The sequence below is a fragment of the Callospermophilus lateralis genome, unplaced genomic scaffold (assembly GCF_048772815.1).
Source record: "Callospermophilus lateralis isolate mCalLat2 unplaced genomic scaffold, mCalLat2.hap1 Scaffold_98, whole genome shotgun sequence".
In the NCBI taxonomy this organism is placed as follows: domain Eukaryota; kingdom Metazoa; phylum Chordata; class Mammalia; order Rodentia; family Sciuridae; genus Callospermophilus; species Callospermophilus lateralis.
Window position 1 is genome coordinate 3,964,299 of NW_027517992.1, and position 8,010 is coordinate 3,972,308.

Below are 8,010 nucleotides of genomic sequence, written 5' to 3' on the forward strand. Positions count from 1 at the left end.
AGGCACTGATTAGGTTCAGATTCTCATAACCCAACCATTCACCTTCAATCTTTCCTGCATTATCTTACACATGAGCATTTGAGAGACAACTGATATTTAAACTATAGCAATATATCCAATCATTTAAAGCAAGAAAATTCTTTCTGTAGACCTCATTTACATTCATTAAGTATTGAAATGTTTTATCAACTTTTAATTAAAATATTTTATAGAATTCAGTGCATTTTTATTTTCTTGTGGTTTCTTAGTACTGTGCTTCTTCATTGACAGTTGTCTTCTACTTATCTAATTTCTTATTGATTTTTAGCTGAATTTTACTGAGGTAAAGAATAAATTTTATGTGATTTCAATACTTGGGAATTTATATGTATTTGTTTCATGGTCCAGCGTATAGTCTATTCTGGTTAATGATCCAGGGGCACTTGAAAAATTGTGTGTATTCCCAATTATTGGTACAGTAGTCTATTTTAATTGGATCAGTTTTATTAATTGCATTTCTCAAAGACTATATATGCTTAATGATGGATTTTTGTCTTGTTAATTACTTATTAGAGTATGAGGCCTTTCCTACTATGATTATGAGGGTCTGTTTCTGTGTCTAGTGTTTCTATTCTCACTTTTTCTATTTTGAGGCTATTCTGTTAGATATTATCTTGTAATTTATTTAGATATTATCTTGTAATTTATTTAGAAGTAGGGTCTCACTGAGTTGCTTAGCACCTTGACTTTGCTGAGACTGGCTTTTATCTTGCAATCCTCCTCTCTTAGCCTCTGGAGCCACTGTGATTTTGTGATTACAGGTGTGTGCCACCATACAGGATTTACTTACATTTTTATTCTCCCTTTTCATTCAGGGGTTATTTTTTCTTAAAAATTTCCACTTAGGTTTGTTTCCTGGTGAATTATCTTATTAGTATGTAGCTATCTAGACAGATCTCTCTTTATTACTTAAATGAATAGCTTTGTTAGAAAATTCCTGTTAGTTTCTAAGTATGCTAAAAGTTTTGTTTGGTTATATTAATTTTATGATTTCTATTGTGAACGTGGTCATTGATCTTACCACTACTTCTTTCAAGGTAACAACACATTTTGCTTTCTCTGGTTAATATTGATGTTATCATTGCCTGAGTCTTTCTGTAGTGATATAATGTGTGTGGTAGACTAAAAAAACAAAATCATTCGTCCACAAAGATGTGTTCACTTCCTCATCCTCAGAACCTGCCAACACTATCTCATATTATAAGGAAGAAGGTTAATTTAAGGATTTTCTCATGAAGTTTTTATCTTGGATTGTTCACATGGTCCCTAATTCAATCACACACTGACACATGATGCAGGTAAGATTAGGACAGCGGAGGTCCTTAGAGTGATAGCATGCTGTGCATTTCTCTCTTTCAGCTATTTCCAGTAAAGACCTGATTGGTGAAGGGGATCTTCTTCGAAACAAAAGGCAATTCCACCTAGTACAATCACTAGTAAAAATATCCATAGAATCATGACATGATCAAGAATATTTATAGAGTCTCTAAAGCAAAGAAATGGTTAAACTTAGAATCAAGCTGGGAGCACTGGGAAGATTTGAGTGGATCTTTGCAACCATTTGTAGGAGCAGTGATAGAAATGCAACCTCTGCATAATGAGTTGAAATCAGAAATGTGGTGGTGGCCTTGGCATGGTCAATGACCTGTTCTCTAAGAGTCCTTTGCCTTGTTCACACATGATCCAAGAAACTGAGAGTTGAAACAGCCTTTTATAATAGTCCAACTCCTTGTACATGCTCAAGGCCTTTTCTACATAAGTACTTGTAATCATTTAGAGGTTTATTTCTTCGTATGTATCAAATACAACTATAGGGCATGACCAAATAAAAATGGATTTTTCTCATTGTGCCAGTGACCCACAACTATTCAAAGAACAAAATTTTTTTTCTTTCTTCTTCGATGTCCTCAATATATGATTTTAGTCTTTATAATTCTTAGAAGGTTGTTCTATCATAGGTTTCCATTTACAACTTACAAAAGGAAAATATGAGAAGTAGAAAAGACAGAAAACATGAAAAAGCTCTTTCTTTTTTATAAGAAAAGTATAAGATTTTTAAAATATATACAGTGTAATTTTATTACACATCACTTGTTCCAAGTATACCCATGGCTAAAAGAGGCTGCAAGAAAGTGTTTGAGAATGTAGAGTTACATTTTTTTTAATCAACCACATCATTATCATCTAATCAACTAAAGAGAATGAATGTGTGTCAATAACTATTTGTATCTACATACCCTCTCCATATAATGAGCTGTTTCCCATTATCTTTCTCTTAAGATTAATTGCCCACAGAAGACTCCAACAACAATCCCTCAGAGATGATTAATTTTATGGAAAAAAATCACAGAACAAAAGCAAATTCTTTGTAATATAATTTGGCTCTGAGGTATTAATACTAAAATACAGTGGTTTAAACATACTACAAAATACGTAGTATGTTTAAACCACTGTATTGTAGGTATTAATATTATAGATACTGCATCCAGTATTGAAATGGGAATATCAACCAACCCACAAAAATCACAGGTATCTGGATTTTTTCATATTTCTACTAAAACATTCCCAGTTAGGACCTTTGTGTTAATTATCAAAACTAGAAAACATTTCCTTCATTTAATGCTAGAGGACATGTGTTAGCTTAACAACGTATCCTGGAAACTAGTAAACTCCACTAAAGTTCTTATTTGGTGAGTTGAAAATTTGACTCTTGTTATTTTAACCATTAAAATAGCATGGATGAAGAATCAGTAAGTGGGAATCAGAGAGTGAAATAATATTGATCTGAAAAAAAGTCAGCAGTTTCCACTAAAAATAATATTTTAATACAAAAAGTGAGCAGTGCATCACATTTCTTCAATTGTAGCAGGTAGTAACTATCAAGATGTTGCAGATATATGCTAATATTTTAAAAGAAAATTGAGAAAGTTGTAATTTACTTCTGTATAGTATAGTATGGTAACAACCAGCCACAGTTAACATTTGTGCACTTGCTACATGGTTAGAGTGATTGTTGTTGTTTGGACCTCAAAAATCTCATATACTTTTGTAGGAATTTTCAGAGGTGAAGTGAGACATTACAAGAGTTTTAACCTAATCCATATGCTGGATTAATAATTTCAAAGGATTACTGAATGTTAACTGTAGGCAGGTAGGGCGTGACTGGAAGATATAGGTCATTGGGGATGTACCATTTGGATTCTACTATGTAACAGCAACTTTGTTGTCTCTCTTTGTTTCCTGGTTGCCATGATCTCAGTAGTGATGCTCTGCCATGCCCTTCTGCTACGTTCTCCCCATCACCTAAGGCTCAGACCAATGGAGTTGCCCACCATGGAATGAACCTGGGAAATCATGAGATAAAATAAACTGTTCCTTCTATAAATTATTCTTGTCAGATATTTTGGCTACAGTGACAAAAAATTGAACAAAGCATTTTAGTTCAATTGAATTTAAGAGCCACATGTAAACAGTGGCTATCATATTGGTCTACATTTTCTCTGTACAGCAACTCAAATATAAGTTATTCTCTGCCCATAAGGTAAACATCTTCAAACCACTTTTACCAGAACATAATAAAGAAGTTTTAATATCATTAAGATATTTTCACACCAAAAATTCATCTTATACCTTATTAATTGGCATTTTGTTATGTTTTCCCGAGATGGAAACAATTGATGGCCTTAAAGCCCATTTTCTCAGTAAATTTTAGGCAAGGTAAATAATATAACAAAAGAGTCATTTGGCTGTAAGGTTTTGTTTTTGTTGTTCATTTTTGTTTGTAGGAAGAGCTTTGACCCAGGTTTGTAGAGAGTAAGAGCATCTCCCCAAACACCCTTACACCTTCTCCTATACACTATAAAATTCTTATATAAATCTGCTGCAGAGGTGACCTGTAAAGCTATAACTTTTCAAAATGAGCCTTTAGAGTCTTGCTCAGGATCTGGAGCCCAAAATGAAAGATTATTGATGTTTTCAGCAGAAAAGCTGTCAATTAGATGTACAGTTTGCCATAACAGCTCCAAGGTATAATCTGAACTCTTCTGTGAATTTACTGGATCTTCTTTGCAGTCACAGGGTCAAGCACACAACTCTCCATTTCTGTTAGAAGATCCAGATGTTCACCTAATTTGGATATGTGCCAGAGACTGGATTATGAGCTTGATGCATTCTAGCCTTATAGCATTTTGGAATTTTAAATTAATACTTATTTTTAAAAGTATGTTTATTTTTACTGACTACACAGTGATACAAATTCACTGTGTACAATTTAGAATGTATTAAAATCTGAGCAGAATTATACTTCATTGTACTTGAAAAGCAAAATGTAAATTACAGTAATATTTTTTTTCTCCTCAGTTGTGAAAACTGCTATTTTCATTGTTTGTTTGTTTGTTTTTTCTTAACATATAAGTTTAAAATTTTTTCTTTCCCCTGTCTCTGCTCCCTCATTTTTCATTCACACTTCTCAATCCACAGCCATCTGGCTCCCTTCCTATCAATCCAGCCTTGCTTTTGTTGCCAAGGTCATCATTTTTTTTTGGTCACTAATTTAAATGAAAACTATTCGGTCATTATCTTACTTGAATTATCTGCAATAGTTCACATTCTTGCCCTGACACCTAGTGATGCTTACCAAAGCCACTTTGCTTTCAAATTATTGTTTAAGCTTTTGATTTTAATCCAGTCTTCTTGTGCTAAGAAAGATTTATGACTCAGTTCATTCTGTCTTACTTGTTAGTTTACCTCAAAAAAAAAGATCCCCAAAAGAACAAGTATATATGTATTTGATTTCTCTGAAGAAATCATCAGTAACATGAATGTTTCCCTATTATCTCTTCCATGACTATTCTGTCTCATAGAATACATCACTCTGGAAGCACTCAGAAATTCCAGTTTCCAGAACAGTGGTTACCACTGGGTTAAGCACCCATCAGGAAAACCATGAACTGGGGATATTTAAAGCAATGATGAAGATGTAATAAATTTTAGGTCTTAAAGCCTAGAGAAGGTGAGGCTAATTATTGCACATTGGAGGGAGCTTAGTAAAAACTAAAGGCAGCATAAACAATAAACCAAAAACAAAAGAGCAAAAATAGGTACTTTCTTAGTTTGAGCATTACAATTTAGTTAGCTACTAGTCTATGTGCTATGTGAGTAGTAAACTATTTTTTCTGCCTTTTTCCTCTTTCATAATTTCATATAAACGAATTCCATCTCTCTTCTTTAGCTATATTTCTGCATACCAGTTGGAAATCCTGTGCTAAGATCACAACAATCATAGAGGTCAAATTTTTTTTAGATATCTTTTCCATTTATATGATTTTTTCTTCCGCTTTCTGAAAACGTCATATGAAGCACTTCAGCTGTCCCAATCTGCTCACTTTGGTCAGCACTGAAATCACCAGGAATTTCTGATTGACTTCTGCAGACTAAAGTCTAAAAATTTGTATTTCTAATAACTTGTTGATGCTCTTAACCTAATGACTACAGTTTAAAAACCACTCTTCACACCATTATATTTCATATTCCTCCTTTTATAAAGTCTTTCAACTTTTCAGAATATATATACTTTTTTAGTTGTAGATAGACACAACACCTCTATGTTTATTTATTTATTTATTATTATGTGTCCCTGAGGATCAAACCCAGTGCTTCACAGGTGCTAGGCAAGTGCTTTACCACTGAGCCACAATCCCAGCCCCTCCCTAAACTTTTTTTTAAAAAGTTGTAGTTGGACACAATACCTTTGTTTTATTCATTTTTACGTAGTGCTGAGGATACAACCCAGGGCCTCACACATGCTAGGCAAGTGTTCTATCGCTGAGCCATAACTGCAGCCCCTCCATGAACTTTTGATAGCTATATATTTACTATCTTTTTAATAATGATCCTTTAAAATCAAGTGTTTGAATAGTTTGAATTTTATTCATAGTATATAGGGAAATGAAATGAACTTTATCATTTTTGTCTTTGTCTTTCCATTTTGGTTTCCCAATATTGATCATTACATGAGTGGATAAACAAAGCAAAATTCTACTAAAATGAATACAATTAAATGAAACATCTTAAATGTGATCTTATCTATTTCAAGATGTTTAATATTTTATGAGAAACCATTATTCTCTCAGGATATCTTTGTTAATATTTGACTGCTTCCACTACTTGTGATTGTAAAAAATTTCAACAAACATATTGTGCACTTCAGTGAACATATTACATTATTTCCAAAGGATGAAATGAAAAGAGAGAAATGACTTGAACAAAAGGCATTAGCATTTTAAACACTATTGTGTTACTGTGTAAAATACTATGCGAAAAATTATATCAATTTGTACTTCCATTATCAGTTTCTGCAATGCCTTTTAAATAATAGCTAGAATATTAAAGAAGTATGTAGTGCTTTTATATTTAAGCAATAAATACATTTAAATAAAGTTTCAAATTCTGATTAGCTTTATTCAGAATAATTTTATTTTGAAAATAAATTTTTTTCTTCATTAATTTTTGTGAGAGAAAATGTGTAATTACTTGTTTATATTTTATTATTTTATTTTTATGTATATCCTTTGTGTATTTTAGCACATTTTACCTTTAAAACAAATTTGTACAATATGTCAATGTATATCTGAGTAGTTGAACAGTGATTTAAAAAAAAAAACAAAAAAGCTAGGTATATAACTAAGCCTTAAGACTTAGTTTCATGCCATTATCATCTTACTACTGGGGAAAAAAAGACCTGAATTACAATAACCCATCTCAGAGAAATTTTCCAATTCAAATTAGAAGGGCATCAATTTACAAATCTCTTTTGAAAGTGCAATATTAATGCAATTCACATCAGAACATCCAGTTATTATAATTAACAAGAAACCGCAATTCTGCTGTATGGTAGAACTTTCTACTGGTCTTTCAATTCCTTCAGCCTTCTGATTGCAGACTTGACTGTGACAGGAGAAGTGGTGTTGTAGGCCCAGGCACCACCAGCCACTGTTTTCATGCAGGAACCACAATGCCAGATCCCCACAGCCTGTCTCTTCATCTTGATTTTGTCACAGAAGGAACAAGTGTACTTGGCATGCTGGCTGATTTCAATTTTCTTCAACATTTTCCAGAGGGAGGCACAGTAGTGAGTCCCATATTTCTGAAGATTCCAATTTTCTTAGTGCTTTTAGCCATGTCACCGCAACTTGGGCCTGAGACCAGAGAGGCTAATTACTTGTTTTTAATAATATACTTTCCTTTTTAACAGTAATTTTTAAAAAGTTATCTTTCAGGTTGGGGTGTAGCTCAGTGGTAGAATTCTTGCCTAGCATGTGTGAGGCACAGGGTTCAATTCTCAGCACCACATACAATTAAAACAAAGGAACACTGACAACTAAAAAAAAATTTTTTTAAAAAATAAAATTCTCTTTTTCTTTCTCTGTATATCCAAACACAAACACACACACACACACACACACACACACACACACACACACACAAACATATGTGTGTATCCCTATTTCTCTCTGTAGATATACATACTCACGTGTGTGTGTGTGTGTGTGTGTGTGTTCTGTACCTCTATTTCTCCCTGTAGATACACATACATATATGTGTGTGTGTGTGTATATATATTTCCAAAGGATGAACTGCAAAGAGAGAAATGATTTGATCTAATATATATATATATATATATATATATATATATATATAAAAATTTATTTCCTTAAATATATTTAGAGATTGAGAGAGAAAGGATTTTGGGGAGAATTATTTCCTATTCTTCAAATTTAAATTTTACTGACAGACCTCTCTACGAGCAATACTCATTGCCTATTTTGAAATCTATTTACTTCTGGTTAGGCAAGTAGAAAATTTACAGTTTGACCAATTTACAAGAGGGAAATACGCAGTGTGAATTTGCTCCTTCTTCATTCATCTTTATAATCTGTCTTCCGGAATAAATCTTTATCCTGGGTTGATCTT

General features: G+C 32.8%; 1 pseudogene; it reads right to left on the reverse strand.

Annotated features, from left to right (window-relative positions):
• Positions 1-6,939: 6,939 nt before the first annotated feature.
• LOC143386186 (large ribosomal subunit protein eL43 pseudogene) lies at positions 6,940-7,218 on the reverse strand (annotated as a pseudogene).
• Positions 7,219-8,010: the final 792 nt, after the last annotated feature.